We start from the raw sequence: 17037 nt of genomic DNA on the forward strand, positions 1-17037 counted from the left end.
TTTGCTTTGGATGTTGAATTTACTATAAGCCCCCATGCTTGGCTATTTTGTATCAGATTCAGGAGAATAGTTGATGGTCCAGCTGTCTGCTAACACCTTCTGTGTAGGGATCAAGGGCATTGAAAAGTATAAAATGAGAGCCTTTTATTTGGTTAAGGACCCAACAGAAAAGGAAAAAGAGAAAAGAAAAAACTTTGTGCTGGATAAGGTTGAGTCTTTCGGCTGCTACATTGTTTTTCAGGTATGGTCATAGTAAGTGGGCCTTCTAATTTAGAGGTTTAGCTCTAAATTAGAGTTAGTAACGCGGTGTTGGATATTGAGAAGTGTTTGGAGATGTGAACAGGAAACTTATTATGTAACACACTCCTCACAGCAGAGTTTAACACGTGCATATTTGATGTGATATGAATATATTAGAAAGTAAAAGCACATTTAATTTCTCTACTACATTAGAAATTGAAATAGCCCATTCAGGTATACAGAAAATGTGTATATACATTGATATCTATGATTGGTTGTACAAATAGTTTTACATGCTTCAAGGTAGGCTTTCAGTTAGAATTATAGTCTGTTATTGATATTTGAAGAGAAGAAGTTTTAAAATTGGTTATCGTTCACAATAAAATAACAAACTATTTCAATCATTCCCTCCCCAACTCCCACTATTATATAAGAGAAAGTGCTGTATTTCATGTCTTATATGTTATATAGAAGATTCTAAATTGGGGGACAAATGTCCAGTTATCTTAATTCTTACCTGTGTTGTTTTTGGAAGGAAATAGAGGACCAAGGTAGTCCTGGAAAGCATGAGTAAGAGAAGGTAAGCAGAAAGTAGGAGCAGTTGGCATTCATCCAGGAGGGGGGATAAAAGGCTACTGCTGCGTATACAAGCTGAATAAACCAAATCTAATTCTATCCGTGGTTCTGACATGATTTCAATTTCAGGAAACTACTACCAAACTCAGTTCAACAGGAACTTTAGCAATTTTATAACCTTGAGTATTCGGATTGTCTGTGTTAAGTCCGAGTTAACAATTTTCTTTCCTTTCTATACAAATTGGGAAAGGGATTTTAGTTTAAAGCTCTTAAATTTGCTTAATTTTTAAAAATCCAATTATTGTCAGTTTTCAGACTGAGTTATTTCCTTGTTGTTGACCAGGGGTTGATTTAAATAGACAATTTCCATACCCTGGATGATGCCAATCATTTACGTCCAGTGCCTCACCTTACTGCTTTGAAATATTAAGGTATTTTGAGATTGCTCCATAAGCTTATTTTTTTTTATTTCAGTCAAGAGGGATGTCCCTAATTTGCTTCATTCTAAAGTGGCTATTATTGCTTCCTTTTTAAGTGAAAGATGAAGTAGAGGTTATTCGAGGGTTCTTCTAGGGATTAAACATTCATGGAATTGTATGTCACTTTGGGAAGTTACCTTCACACCTTCAGTGTACTGGGAGATAATTACTTCCTCAATGTGTTAAATGGTTTTGTAGTGTCTTTCCTGCAATGAAGAGGGGGAAAAGAAATCTAATTCATAACACCACTGAACTGGATATGTTGGCAGTACCCAGTAACTATTTCATGCCCAAACTGTAACTACAAATAGCTGCAAATAGAGAGATAAGACAGACAGACAAAGTGAAACTTTAAGTATACCTAGGTATAAGACATGGGATACTGCCAATAAGTGATGATAACAGCGAATCAGTTTGATGCCCAGCAGTGGAAAATAACAAGTTTCTTTTAGGGTAAGGGGATCAGGCCCTGAGTCACAAACAGCACTGATTCATGTGTTTGCTGGTTGCAGTTGTATGTATGTCATTCAAAAGTTGCTCCCTCTCTCACTTCAGTAATTCAGTAGAATTATGTTGATCTTTTGGAGGCTGTGTTGCCATAACTAAATTGGGGACATTACATGATGGTGCTCTTCGTATAAATTTAGAATGCTACAGACATTCCATTTGTCATTGATCTGAGGTTTTTTTTTTATATAATCTAGATTTATTTGATATACCAGTAAGTGTTGGCTACATTGCGGATCATTTCATTATTCATAGTCTTAATAATATTATAGTTTATTATGACTCCTATATAGTGATGTAGTGGTTCATTGCAAGTGATAAAATATCATTAGAAATTAAACTAAATCTTTAATACTATAAAATATATAAATTAAAATATGGAAGTATTTGAATTATTTTAAGTCATGTCATGGTGAAGCATTTTTCATAAAGCGAATAATGCCTGAGGATTGGTTAGATGCCATTCTCTGAAGGAAAGTATATCATATAGCCCTCACAGGGTCCAGAACTCACAAATTAAGTGTGGAGAGGGAAAGGATCAGAGGAATCAGTAACCCTTTTTTCATCAACAAGCAAGGCATGTTTAACTTCTATAATTGTTGCTTTATTCAATATGAGTTTAGTGAGTTACAGATATCCAAGGATGTTTATTCTGCTCTTCCCTAATCTGCATCCCTGTCCTTTCTCCCCACAGCACACATACCACCACCACCACCACCAATGCATCTGCCTGCTTGGAGAGCCAGAAAAAGCCCCCTTTCAAGAGCCACTTATATAGAATATAGAAATTGGTGCCTAGTGTTGTAGGTTGAATTTAGAGCAGATGTGCATTTTTGTCATAAAAATGATATTATATATGAATGCGAAAGGTAAAATGTGAGGTTGAAGGTGGGCTCTCAGTGTACTGTGCAGGTTTTGGGGGCTGGCCTAGAACTTTGAATACAGTGTTTTATGGTCACGTACAGCCCATTACAAATAGACTTTTAGAACACTGGATAGGTGGTATCTGAAACTCTGGTCCACTGTAAGCTCTCTCTTTAATTGCAGACATGAAAAGGAGGTGAAAAGCACCCTGAGCCGGGAATTAGAAGATCTGCCGTTAAACTGTATAACCTTGACAGACTATTTAATATTTGGGTTTCAGCTTCCTACTTTTAAAGGTACAGGGTTTGGATTGCATTGATCTAAGATATATTTCAACTCAAGGTTCCCAGAGTTCTCAGGGTTTTTTTGGTTTGTTTGTTTTTTAAGAAAACAAAATGGTTTCAAAAGCATTCCTGTATATAATCAGTCCTGTTTTCCCTTCTATCCCAAATCATGACAACAGGAGATTTGGGTTCTCTTTTGAGACTCTTGATTCTCCTTCCTGTTCATCTTAAATAACTTCGTTTTTTTAAACAGTTTAATTTTGGGAAGTGAGGGGAAGGGAATAGACCATATAATGTTTTTAAGGTACCTCTTTACCCCCACTCTAGTTCAAGGTGAACAGTTGTAGTTTAGGCCAGGGAAAGCCTTAGGGATTTCACCCACACACTGAGTAAAAGCCCTTGAAAAAGTATCATTATAAGGCAGTGAGGTATCGTAATTAGCAGCCAGAGTGTCATAGTTCAATTCTGGCTCTTCTGTTTACAAGGTGTCTAACTTGATAAATTATCTAACCTCTCTGGATCTTGTTCTGCTCATCTGTAAAACAGAATGACAAAACTATCCACCTCATATGGTTGTTTTGAGGACTAAATGGGCTAATACCTGTAGAGCACTTAAAATAGGGCCTGGCTTAGGGCCAGCTTTAATACATCAAGTCGTTTTTATTCTTATTTTGTGGTACTTAATGATGCTTTCTATAGCATCTGCTATGTCCCAGGCAAATTATTGGCTTGTTTTCTGTGATCTTAGTCAATATGATTATGGATCTGAATAGGATATTTCAGGAAAGAAAACTACCAAACAAAAAATATTATGAACTGGATGGTTTGCAAGAGATTGCCTTTAAAGAAGAGAATTGATCAAAATAAATCAACTAAGGGCATTTTTAAAATAGGGAAGTTGGACCTTCCTTAGGCATGCGGTACTTGAGGCATATAAACACCACTCACCATCATGTGTAGGAGGTTTGGGTAAACAGCTTAATAAACTGTTACGTTTAAAAGGTAAAAACTGATAGTATTACGCACTTGAAAATAAATGTAAAGCATACCTTTTAAATGTTTATACTGCTATGGTATTTGTAATTCTAACTGTGGTCATTATGTACAGCATCTTTGCTAGTCAATGTATGAAGAAAGTGCTAGTGTAATCATTTATGAACTAAAATGCACCTTGTAAATAAACTCTTTTCTGCCTTTGTGTCTGAAATTCACACTTGAAATTGGCAGGAAACTACAAAAGCAAGAAAGACTAGAAGAAAAGTTTGGAAGATACTTGATGTAAACCAGCAGACAGTAATTTAATAAAGAGTCTCTAGTCCTAGACCTGGCCGTGTTACTAAGCTGGTATGTGTCCCATGAGCAAGTCATTGAACTCCTCTGGGCTGTGGTTTTCTCATCTTATAAAATGAAGATGTTGGCCCAGATGCTCTCTGGAGTCTTTCTGGTACTTATATTTCGCTTTATCACAGCAAGCATTCTCAATCTGTTGCATTTGTTTCCTTGGTAAGAATGTACTGTCTTCTCAAGAATTTATTACAATTTACCCTCTGGGTTAAGGGGAGAAGATTGAAGTTACACATCTGAAATGCTCAGCTCCTAAAAATATAAATGTTGCAGCCAGACAAACATTTGTCCCCATAATGGCTGAGTTAGTGGCTACCTTCTTGGACTCATTTGTTAACAAACAGCCAGTCTTCTGTACACATTTGAGGCTTAACCTCTTGTTGAGACTAAATTTTCTGGAAGTTGGGTAGACAGAAGAGAATTTGAGTGGTGGTTAGATGGAGCTGGTTTTGTTAAAATGAGAAAGACTCACTTATCATTTGTTTTGGTCTTATTTATCCTCAGAGGTTTGATTGTCTTCAAAGAAATTAAACTGAGAGTTGTTCCTCTGGAGAAACTGTTGCTTTTCCATGAATGGAGCTTATTCATCCACCTCTCAACATAGACTATAGGTACTGTCATTTAACTGTAATTTTGTAGCACATAACCAACCAGTGTTTAGAAGTTGTAGTGTATAGTTCAACATTATGATATTTTACTTAAATTTGTGCTTTTGGATCTGTTTTTTTTAAAAGCAATTAAAAAATCAAGTGAGGAGATTTTGACATGAATCCTGCTCTCTTCCACAAAGGGGGGAGATTTCTATAGAACTTACATATGTATACATTCATATACAATTGTTTAAAAATTTATTGAGATTGGCTGTTTCCCTTTGCTAATACAATAAGTTCATTACTTTCAAAAAAAGAATCAATTATATTGCTGATAATGCAACATTGATTGAATTCTTATTGTGATCAAAGTACACGCTTGAACCTACTCTTAAGTTTCTGTATCTTCAAGAGAATTATAAACATTCAATGTGAAAACCAGTAATAACCACTTTGCAGTAAAGTTAATCATTCTGTCTGATACTTTGCATCTTCGATTGAATGGGAAATGGGCTAACCTATTTAGAAGTTACTTCTTGTCCTAAGTACCACCAGAGGTCAATGTGAGGAGGCTGAATACAAGTAGCACTTCAGGTATTTGCTGAAGGTCTACTGTGTGTGAAGAGCTGTGTTTTGTATTATAGACCTATTATTTTAAAAAGATACGTGATTCATTTTGGTTCCATTCAGTTAACATTCATCTGTCCCCTGCTCTGTATTGGACTCAGTGCTAGACCTCATGGCCAAAAAATGATTTTTCCTGGGGAGTTTTGTCATCTATGTTGGATTCAGTATTCAGAGTCTGCATCTTTGAGGAAGCAGTGATTAATTTCACAATCTAGTTGGGAAAGATAAGACATAATGAACTGGAAAAAATTGTCCTAGAAAACTTTGGTATATAAATAAACATGCAAAATTGTTCTGTAAGTGTTAAGGATGAGTTGTAAAATGACTTTGTATTAACTAGGTTTTAGCTAAACCTACTTTTTAGGTGTGTGTGATTTGATACATTACCAGAGTCTAGATAGACAGCTGCGTTAAGCACTATCAGTGGCTTTCTTTGGGAAAAAACTTGCATCTGAAAAAGTGCTCCCTACCAATAATAAAATAGTGATTTCAGAAAAGATTTTAATCAATGAAAATTCATTATATATGAAGAAACATAATTTATGCCTTAAGAACTACCATTTTAGGTAAGTTCTTATCTTTATATTGCATTACTTTGGTTTATTGTGGGTTTTTTTTTAATTCTTTAGGCAATTTGTGTGCCTTTATAAGTCCAAATTTATTATCTGTTATTGAAAATACTCCCTTTTGTTATTATGAATAACCAGAAGAATGTTTCGAAAATCTCTTGTGACATCTGCTAGAATAAATGGTCTCATTGAATCATACCTTGAATCTCAGACTGATGCAGTGATGGGGATTTCCCACTTAATTGTCAATTTGTCAATGACTGAATAAGCTGAAAAGTCAGTTTTTTAAAAAGCACCACAAAAGAAATCAGAAAACGCAATTGGACTTTCACAAGAACTGTTACTTTGAGACCTGCAGTAAGCAACTCAGTTATTAACTGTCTAACTCAGACTGTCCATACAGGAAAAATATGTGTCAGTTTGCTATCTCTGGATAGTGTATTGGCAGTTGTCAATCTTCCCAAATATTCCCTATGAGTTACTTCATCAGAACTCTGAATACACTTTTCCATAGAAGCAACACCGGAGTATATCAGTTCCAAGTTCCTTTGGTTCTTCTGCTTCCCTGAGCTACTTGAGGGCAGAGACTCTGTGTTTTTGCATGACTTAATCTTGACTTCCAATCTTTCTAGACATCTCAATAGAATTAATGGGTTTTTAATTTCAGCCTTGGCATACCCTCACCTACTACTCTTGGATAAATATCTCCGTCTATTAGCAGCCCTCTTTACTTTTGTTTACTACTTTTGTAAGTTGTTTTGGTCTTAGATGCTCAAAACTATTTATATTGTTCATGTTTCAATGGAAAAATGCATTCTGCCTTATTTAAACAATTACCATTATAATGCAACTTGCTAGATAAATAATTCTTTATATCAAATTACTTGCTAAAAACATTAGAAACTTTTAAACAGACTGATACATATTCATTATTGCATGGTTTATAACTATGGTGAGATGACTTTACATACTACTCTCCTTCTCAGGCCATTAATATGTAGATACAGAGCGCCAACTCCAGCTTGGTCAGGCTCTGGCTGTGTGACATTGAGCAAACTTTCTGTGTCCTTGCCTTTTGTGAATTAGTAATATCTTCTGTATATTCAGTTGATGAATTGAAGTAAAAAGAAAAGTAAATGCATTTCTAAGCACATGGAGTCTTGCAAAGAAAAAAGTTACTAAAATAATACAAGTATAATTAAAACTGTAAAATTAGATACACATTAATAATCAGGGAAAAAAAACAACAGGAAATTTCACATCTTGTTGTGACCTAGTAAGTATAGTAAATCTTTATTTGGTTTTAACAGTGTAGTTAGAAATACTCTTAAACATTTTGGTGGTTCCTTCCCGAACCTCAAGTAGTCACTGTGATAAAATTTGAATAAGTTATAATTTAAAAATTAAATGTTTAGTTGTGATATGATTATGAACTCACAGGCACTTATAAGAAATAAACACATCCTATGTACCCATCACCCATTTTCCCTAATGGTAACATCTTGCAGAACTATAGTACAGTATTACATTCTGTATCTTGACATCAATGCAGTCAAGATACAGAACATTTCCATCACTCCCAGGGACCCTCATGTGGCCCTTTTGAAATCACTTTCACTTCTCTTCTACCTCATCCCCTCCTGATTTCCTAGGAACCGCTAAATGTCCTCTTCCTATGTATTATAGAAATGTTAGTTATATAATTTCTTTAATTTCATCATTTTAAGAATATTACATAAATGAAATCATATAGTATGTAACTGGAGAGTTTTTTGTTTCTACTCAGCATAATATTTTAGAAATTCAAGCAGGTTATTAACATGTATCAGTGTTCTCTCCTGTTCGGTTGCTGAGTAGTATTCTATAATGAGAATGTACCAGAGTGTAACCACTCACACTTTGAAGGACATCTGAATTTATTTTTTAATTTACAGAGCTACTAGAACTATCTGTACAGGTTTTACGTTTTCGTAAGTTTATATTTCTCTGGGGGAGATGTCCAGGAATGCAATTACTGGGTTAAATTATAATTTTTAAAGCTTCCTTTCTATAATTATACACTGAATTACGTGTGACCTCAGTAATTTAAAAGTTGGATTTATAGCTTTGGTAAATTACAAAAACTTGTCTGTAAAGTCAAGTCTTTTATCTTTTTTTCCCCCACAAATACTGCCTTCTATGAGTTTACCTTGTTTTTAGCAAAGCCCCATTGTTGATTTTATTTTATTATCTTATTGAAGTATAGTTGATGGACAATGTTATGTAAGTTACAGGTGTCCAATGTATTTGTTGTTTAGTTGCCCAGTCATGTCCAACTCTTTGCGACCCTAAGGACTGCAGCACGCCAGGCCTCCCTGTCCCTCACCAGCTCCCGGAGTTTGCCCAAGTGTGTGTCCATTTCATCAGTGATGCCATCCAGCTCTCTCATTCTCTGACGCCCTCTTCTCCTTCTGCCCTCAATCTTTCCCAGCATCAGAGACTTTTCCAGTCAGTTGGCTTTTCACATCAGGTGACCAAAATTAGGAGACCAAATTAGGTGACCAAAATTCAGCTTCAGCATCAGTCCTTCCAAGAATATTCAGGGTTGATTTCTTTTAAGATTGACTGGTTTGATCTCCTTGCTGTCCAAGGGACTCTCAGGAGTCTTCTCAGCACCACAGTTCCAAGGCATCAATTCTTTGGTGCTCTGCCTTCTTTACAGTCCAGCTCTCACAACAGTATGTGACCACTGGGAAGACTACAGCCTTGACTATATGGACCTTTGTTGACAGAGTAATGTTTCTGCTTTTCAACACACTGTCTAGGTTTGTCATAGCTTCCCTGCCAAGAAGCAGTCATCTGATTTCATGGCGGCAGTCACCATCTGCAGTGATTTTAGAACCCAAGAAGAGGAAATCTATCACTGCTCCCACCTTTCCCCCCTCTATTTGCCATGATCTTAGTTTTTTTTAATATTGATTTTTGAGCCAGCTTTTTCACTCTCTCCCTTCACTGTCATCAAGAGGTTTGTTAGTTCCTCTTCACTTTCTGCCATTAGGGTGGTATCATCTGCATATCTGAGGCCATTGATGTTTCCCCCACCTATGTTAATTCCAGCTTATAACTCATCTAGCCTAGCATTTCTCATAATGTGCTCAGTATATAATTTAAATAAACAGGGTGACAACAGACAGCCCTGTCGTACTCCTTTATCAATCTTGAACCAATCAGTTGTTCCATACAGGGTTCTCACTGTTGCTTCTTGACCTGCATACAGGTTTTATGTGGTACAGTATATCGTGGTTCATAATTTTTAAAGGTTATACTCCCATTTTCACTTATTATAAAATACTGGCTATATTCCCTGTGTTGTATGGTGCATCTTTGTAACTTATTTTATGCCTAATAGTTTGTACTTCAAAATTCCCTACCCTTATATACTCCCTCCCCTCTTCCCTTCCCCTGTTGGGCATAGAGAATGAGAACTAATTTGTTCTTTTTATCTGTGAGTCTGCTGCTTTTCATACTCACTAGTTTGTTGTATTTTTTAGATTCCATGTGTATGTGATCTCATACAGTATTTGCTTTCTCTGGCTTGTTTCACTTAGCATAATGCTCTCTAAGTCCATCCATGTTTCTGCAAATGGCAGTATTTCATTTTTTCATAGCTGTGTAGTAGTCTATTGGATATATATACCACATTTTCTTTATCTATTCACCTATCGATGGGCACTTAGATTGCTTCCATGTCTTGGCAGTTGTGAATAATGCTATGAACATTAGCCTCATCATTGATTTAAAATGGAGTTCATAAACTTACTCTGTAGCTTAACCTCAGGGTTTGTTTTTTTGTTATAGTTTGTTTTGTTTTAGATGGTAAGTATATTTAATTTCCAATAACAATACTGTATTTCAAAATGTATTTGTTAATCTTAGTTCTTTCAAAATTTCATCTGTATCTGATGTAAACGATTGTAGGTAACATTCTTGCAAAACAAAAGTTTATTGTGTACCATCCTAAGAGGCCAACTAGAAATTTAAAATGAAGACAGTATCTTTGTGTGTGGCTGGAATCCATTCAGTTATCAGGTGGAAGCCAGCAAAGGTAACTGAAACTTTTAAAGGCAAGGAGTCTGCTTTTTTTCCTAGAAGAGAAGATTTTTCTAAAGCATAACTTTTTCGTTCTCTCTCTCTCCCCAGTTTCTCCCCCCCCAGATTATTAGTGCCCTTTTGTACCTTGAATGTCAAATGTGTTTCTTTTCCTAGTTAAAATACCATCAGATCATATATCTTATTCTGTATTGTTTATATTTATTCTAAGATTTTTTATCAATGCTTTTACATTCACAGTCTTCTGAAGTCAAAGCTGAGAAGTGATGACTACACTTAGTCCTAAAACATAGCTTATCCAGTTACATTCTTCTTCAACACTGTACTTTTAAGGATTTGATAGTTTTCCTATAGTTGAATAATATGACCTCAGCACCCTTTAATTTCACAGAAATATGATCTTTCCAACAAATTGTATATTTCCTGAAGGCTTTTCGGTAAGTAACTAGTATGCACTTCTCTGGTGAGCCTGTGGCTTCTTTTCCTTAGTCTAACTTAATATCCTCTCCTAGGTGAAGCCTCCTGGCCCTTCTCTCCAGCTGAAACCTTCCCACCTGTGCTGCTTAGCACTTTGCACGCAATTCTGCTACAAACAGGTGTCCTCTGGTGGTCAGGTTCTCCCGCGTCTGTGTTCCCGGCTGTTCTGAGTGCCATCCAGGTTAGCACTGTGTCACAGCTCTCATAGAAACCCTCACCTATCAACGTGCCTGACATAATATTTTTTAAGCACCAGATGCCTGCTTTGGGTGAATGAATAACGAAATACTTTGCTTATAACCTTAGCAGTCCTTCTCCCCTCTAACCTTAAATGATTCCCCACTCTGTAGGATCACTTCAGACTCCCAACTTGCCTACCAGTGGAGGCCCTTCACAAGCAAACCTAAATTATTCCCCTTCCTGAACCTTCTGCATCAGCAGAACTGGCTTCTACTCACTGTTCCTTGCCTCCTTGAGCTCTCTGTTCTAATCTTCACGGTTCTCCAAGACCTTGTTCGGCTATTCTGGCTGGTGGTCATCTCTCCTTCTCCAAATGCCTCTTTTCTCTGGGTTTTAATGCTAAAGTCCCCCTGTTGGTTTTTCTGTTGTTTTGTTGGAACTGTTAACATCTGCTGGTTAACTTGTCTCTTTCCTCTAAGTTGACTGTAGCTCTTGAGGAAGAGCCCTTGTCTTGTACATTTGCTGTCTACCCTCAGAGGTACTTTCCGTCAGAAAGTAGAGGCACCAAACGATAAGTGCCTTTGGTGATGCTGGTGGACAGGGTCAGCCTCTAACTTAGAATTACTGAGATGTATATTAATGGCCTCTCATATCCTTCTTTCATTAATAGTTATTTGCAAAGCACCTAGCACATGCCAGTCTTTGCTGTATGCCATTTAGATCATTTGGAGGGCTCAATTGTCAAATAAGCTACATCAAAATCAAGTTTTGATGGTTTGTTTTTAAAGATCCCTTTGCCAAATATGCTATATTAAGTGGGGGTTTTGCTTCTCTAAGGTGTTGTCTCTGATTTTTATATAGTACTGTCCCATGTTGAAAAGAGTGAGTACTGTGGCTGAGAAAACAAAGTTTTATCTCTTGAACTTGTTTTTTTTGACAATGAAAAGTTTATGTTTCTGAAGCTACTGTGATGTTCAGTCTGATAACCACTGACCATATGGACTATTTAAATTAAAAATTCAGTTTCTTTTCCTCACTAGCCGCATTTTAAGTGTTGAACAGCCACATAGGGCAAGTGCTATAATAATAGGCAGATACAGAACATTTTTGTCACTGCAAAAAATTCTGTTGGAGCTGATATAGAGTGTAGCTGGGACCAATTATAAATAAAATATTAAATGCTTTTCAATTAACAAATCAGTATGACATAACTTTACAATTTCCAAAGCATTTCTATTAATATCTAATCCTTCTAATAACTCTGTAAAGATAAGTGATATTCTACTTTCATTTCACGAGCAAGGAAATTATAAGTGAGTCACAGGAATAGAAAAAGTATCAATAATAATAAATAATAAATAAATAAATAAATAAGTGAGTCACAGGAATAGAAAAAGTATCAATAATAATAAATAAATAATAAATAAACTATAAGTTCAGTTTGTGGTTTATCCTCATACTAAAACAAGATAGTTGTTATTTAGTGTTAATATTTGATTACTGAATTATAGAAAGCATTTGATATACAAGAATGTGTGATCTTATTTTTTTCTTCACTTAAAATTTCATGAGGTTAAAAAAATTCTATTGGGCTTATCTTTTGAAATTTTCAGTAGAATTCATGGAGTTCTAGTCAGTAGCCATTTATTACAGAGGCCCAGTGCTTGGTATGGGAAGGGGGTCTTGGGAAAGGGTACAGAAATGATGCACAAAAGGCCTTATCCCTTTGTTTCAGTCCTACATTCAGGGCATTCGCTCTTAGAAGTGATATTAAAGTAGCAGGTGAGCCTCAGCAATGCCAGAAACATCTTTACTGACTGCAGAGAGGCTCGACTGTCTTCATCAGTGTGGAACTTCAGGTCTGCCAGAACCTTTCCCTCTCCTGCCTTCTGTCTGCAGGCTGAGACCTGTCAGGGCACAAAGGTATAAAACAGAGTGCTTGTCTTCAAGGAGCTTGTCCCCAGTTCTGGGGGGAAGAAAAGAAATAAATAGTTGTTCTAAACAGCTTTGATTTGTAGTTTTTCTTGGAAAATTAAATACTGCCTGAAACACATTGAAGTGTGGGTATGCAAAGTAAGTTAAAAAGCCTGCTGAATAGAATTAATTTAGTGTGTAGAGAGTATCACCTTGCTTCACAATCACAGGAAACCCAAGCAGAGCCCTCCCACTTCCTTATTTTTTCTTTTCATGCTGATCTAAGACAGAAATTTCAACTGATTATTAAATTTCGATGAACTAGCTTCAGAGCAATATATATATATATATCTCCTGATGTACAATTTGAGTTACTTAAATGTATCTTGACATTTCATGTTTTAGTATTCGTTATTGTCATTGTTCAGTCACTAAGTCATGTCTGCCTCTCTGCAACCCCATGGCCTGTAATCTGTGCTCTACCCTATATTCTCATTTTTCACTGCTTTTAAGAAGCTAGGTGATTGAGCCTCATAGGGAGAGAATGGGCTATAACTAGTGTGCCGCTCCCTTCTGTGTGTCTGACTCAGTTTGCTTGTAAAGACATTAGAACTGATGGAGTCAGTCTGAAGATAAGTTTTCATTCACCTTTTTGGGATTCATTTTAATTTTCGGTTTTGTGCTGAGCTTCTTAAAGCTTTTTGGAAGAGAGAAGAGCTGGAGAATACATTTTCCTCTGTATCTTTAAGAAGCCATATGATAAGATTTATTTAAGTTTGGGCTAGCTATAGAATGAGACTGAATAGCTTAACCGTGTTTAATCTTTCAGTAGTCAGAAATGTTTAAATGCCTTTGTTAAGTTTAATATGGTATCTGAAATGGAATTATTTTTCAATGACTAGCTCTTCGTTTCTTTGAAATAATGCTTCGTTCGATAAATGGCAGTTAATAGAAGAAGGAAATTATCTTGATTTTGTAACTATGAATAAGATCGGAGAAATATTAAAACAGGCATTCATTGATATTTAGGTTGGAAGCTACTGCATATGTCAGATCAACCAGAAGAAAAGATGACTCTCACTTGCAGTGCGTCTTCTCTCATACGTATGATGAGCTTCTGTTTCTGCAGTGATGTGCACTGTTTGAAATAAAGCACAATTTTTCGCGTCAGCACTTGGAGGCTTTTTTTTTGACAATGAGCAGAACGTTAGACATTTCAGTGTGAATAGCTCTCGTGATCCAGAAAATTCGAGCAGACAATTTAATTGTTCTTGACTGTAAAAATTAAATCTGATACTAAATTTAATCCAGAATCTTTTCATGTAGGATTTTCTCCCTTATATCAAACAAAAATTAAACTTGCATGTCTAAGCAACTAAATGGATATAACATTCAGAAGAAACTTCATGCTAAGTGATTTATAACCCATCCTCCTTACTCCCTGATCATTATTAATCCTGTTCTTTGACTTTTCTGGCTCCATCCATAACCAGGCTCACGTCTTCATCTTTACAACTTTTCTTCTATCAAAGCCCCCTGTCGGTCTATAACTTTCTCTTCTTTACCTCCAAGGCCCTGAGAAAGAGATTCCTCTTCCCTAGGTGGCTTCACAGTGTTTGCTGAGAAGAGGTGTAGGTTGGCAGGCTGGCTGAAGGTGGGACCAGGGTCCTGAAGCTGCTTTTGAGTTAGACTGTTCATAGAACAGGGTGACCGCATTATACTGATGAATTCCCAGCTACAGTGGGCTTTCACCAGTGTTCTAAGACAGGGTTTTAGCCCTTCCCTCAGCAGTTCAGTGGAAGAGATAGAAGACAAAGATCCAGGTAGGATTTTGTGCCTCTCCCAAAGCAGCTGTTGTTCTCCTCCCCAGGTCTACACCTAGTGGGAGGTGAGCTCTGGACTCTGGCCAGAGTCTTATGTTGGTACCTGTGGAGGTCCACGTAAAAGATCCTGATTGTGGGTTCACCTCCTGTCTGTGACCCTGCAGAGTTCTGTATTCTCTTGCTTGCCCTCATTCAGCCTTTACCAGTTTGCTGAAAACTCTAGCTCATTTCTCATTGCCAGCATCCAGTAGTATCACCCCAGGTAGGCAGGTCCATCTCCTTGGAGGTGCCTCTCTTTCCTTAATTTCAGGTTAGTGGGTTATACTGAGGTTTTACCCCTCCAATGAGCTGATGAAAATTGTGAGTTGGCAGACTGTGGTGGTGGTGTGGCTATCATGAGGGTAAGATCTCTGTTCTTTTTTCTTTTCTCCTGGGTTATATGCCTTTTCAGCCACTTTGATGAAGCTCAGCATATCCACTCCCAGTGTCAAGAACCCCTGGCCCCACTTTTAAAGTCTTTTTATTAGAGCTTTTTAATTTTTCAGCAACCTATCTACGTGCTGTCTTGCCACTAGACTGTAGACTAGAAGTCATAAAACCGCCTGACACAGAATGGGCACTCAGTAAGTATAGACGTTGTGGTTTGCATTTTAATCTAAATAAAGTCACTTTTCTTCTTATACTTAATGGTAGCAGCATGTTCTGTCTGTGCCCTGCCCACTTGCCATGGCTCTCACAACCAGCTCATTATCTTTTAGCTTTCTGCAGGCCCCTGGGACTTTTAGCCTGAAGGCTCTGCCACCGGTGTTGGGTCAAGTCAGAAATGCAGGAGGTAGCCCCCAACCATCAATCAATGGGAGCTGAACTAGTAGCCCAACTTCTTAGCCTGATAGTTGAAACAGCCCTGGGTCCTGCCCTCTGCAGGTTCCCTGAGGTCCCAGCAGACAGGAGATCCATTTATTCTGAGCATTGACTCACTAATGTACCCCTTAGTACATCCTTCCCTACCTCACTTGTCCACCTCCTGTCAGTTGCTTGATTTCCAGCCCTTGTCTTGGGTTTGATTTGGGGGAATTCCAGTTCAATACAGTTATAATGCACATAGATACTCAGATGTTTGAAGTTCTGTATATGGGGAACAATCAACAAAATCAAGATTTAACTTAATGCAGTCTTTTTTTCTTTTTTTTTTTTTTTTGAGGTGAATTACAACTTTCAACAGATTTTCAAATGGTTCTTTGCTTCTCCACTCCAAAGATAGGATAATTGCAATAAAGGAAAAGAAAAAAATTTTTTTCTCCCTTTAGCTTAAGACTTTAGAGCAGTTCTTTCCCTTTCAGAGGACTGGAACACTGAATCTGTTTAGATGTGATCAGGAAATTACTGAGCATCAGGTGCACATGTGGGCACATCTCAACTGGAATTTAGTATATGTGCTGCCGAAGGGAGCACTCAACTGGAATTTAAAGGTATGATTTCAGGTTTAACTTTATGTTATTGGTTATCATCCACGTACACAGCAAAACGTACTGTGATGTCACATTTTAACATCCTTTTCCTCACTTTAAATTGGGAGCTCATCTCCTCTGAAGGCTTAATTGAATTAAAATAGCATCACTTTTTGATCAGAGAACTGCTATTTTAAATACAGGAAAATTCACTTTTAAAATAGGTTTTTTCCTAATTATAAACGTGATCCCTACTTTCATAGAAAAATCTTTAAATTCAGAAAACCATGAAAGAGGAAAGTAAAACCCACCTTTATTTCCCTACATCCAGAGGTGATCACTATAAGCGTTTTGTAATAAATAGTCAAATTCCTTAAAAAATGTATTACTATGTTAAAATTAAGCCACAGATATAATCACACTTGTTTGACAGTAACACTGCTGACAGGGTTAGGGTTTATGGAATCACAATGTGCAGTCCCTTCCTTTTACAGGTGGAAAACCTGAGGTCTGGAGAGGTGGTCACTTAGATTCAAGTGCATGCCTGGATCAGGAGGTGGAGGTACTTCCTCAGGGGTTGTATCTGTGTGTGTCTACAGTCTGGTCATCCTTGTGGAAATCGCCTTTGCTGTCTGAGCCTCTCCAGGTCCCATTGAGTCCTTCCCTTGATGGATGCCAGATTGTTTTCTGTAAGCCACGTCTCTGCTTTATTTCTTAAGGTGTTCCTTAAGGAACAGGATTCTCCTCTTTAAATAGTTCCCTCTCCGTGGGTTCCTCTGGTAGAGGCGCTTGGAAGACTTGCCTTCACGTTGGGGGGCAGGAAACAATGGCGTGTGCCCAGCATCTTTGGGATTTGTGTTACTGGCATCATTTTGGTCATCCAGTCTCCAAGGCAGGTTTAAGTCTTGAAGACGAAAAACAGACCTAAGTCATAACCTGAAGCCTAAGCCAAACACCATGTTAATATCCCCAAATTATTAGCCGGGCCATAAAAGATATGTTGATCTTTTTGAGAGCTAACATCTC

The 17037-nt window shown here is 37.2% G+C and overlaps 1 protein-coding gene across 14 annotated transcripts in view; it reads left to right on the forward strand.

Annotated features, from left to right (window-relative positions):
- PKP4 (plakophilin 4) overlaps positions 1–17037 on the forward strand; it is a 246108-nt gene that overhangs the window by 2457 nt on the left and 226614 nt on the right. Inside the window, exons 1-2 of one of the 14 annotated variants that reach the window (XM_043487419.1) lie at positions 4178–4294; positions 4799–4905. The exons of 12 other annotated variants lie outside the window; for them this stretch is intronic. The gene's annotated coding sequence lies outside the window, so the exon portion shown is untranslated. Of the gene's footprint in view, positions 1–4177; positions 4295–4798; positions 4906–17037 lie in introns of those variants that run through there. One more of the 14 variants, XM_043487418.1, reaches the window with a different exon arrangement.

Source organism: Cervus canadensis, chromosome 15 (assembly GCF_019320065.1).
Source record: "Cervus canadensis isolate Bull #8, Minnesota chromosome 15, ASM1932006v1, whole genome shotgun sequence".
Lineage (NCBI taxonomy): Eukaryota > Metazoa > Chordata > Mammalia > Artiodactyla > Cervidae > Cervus > Cervus canadensis.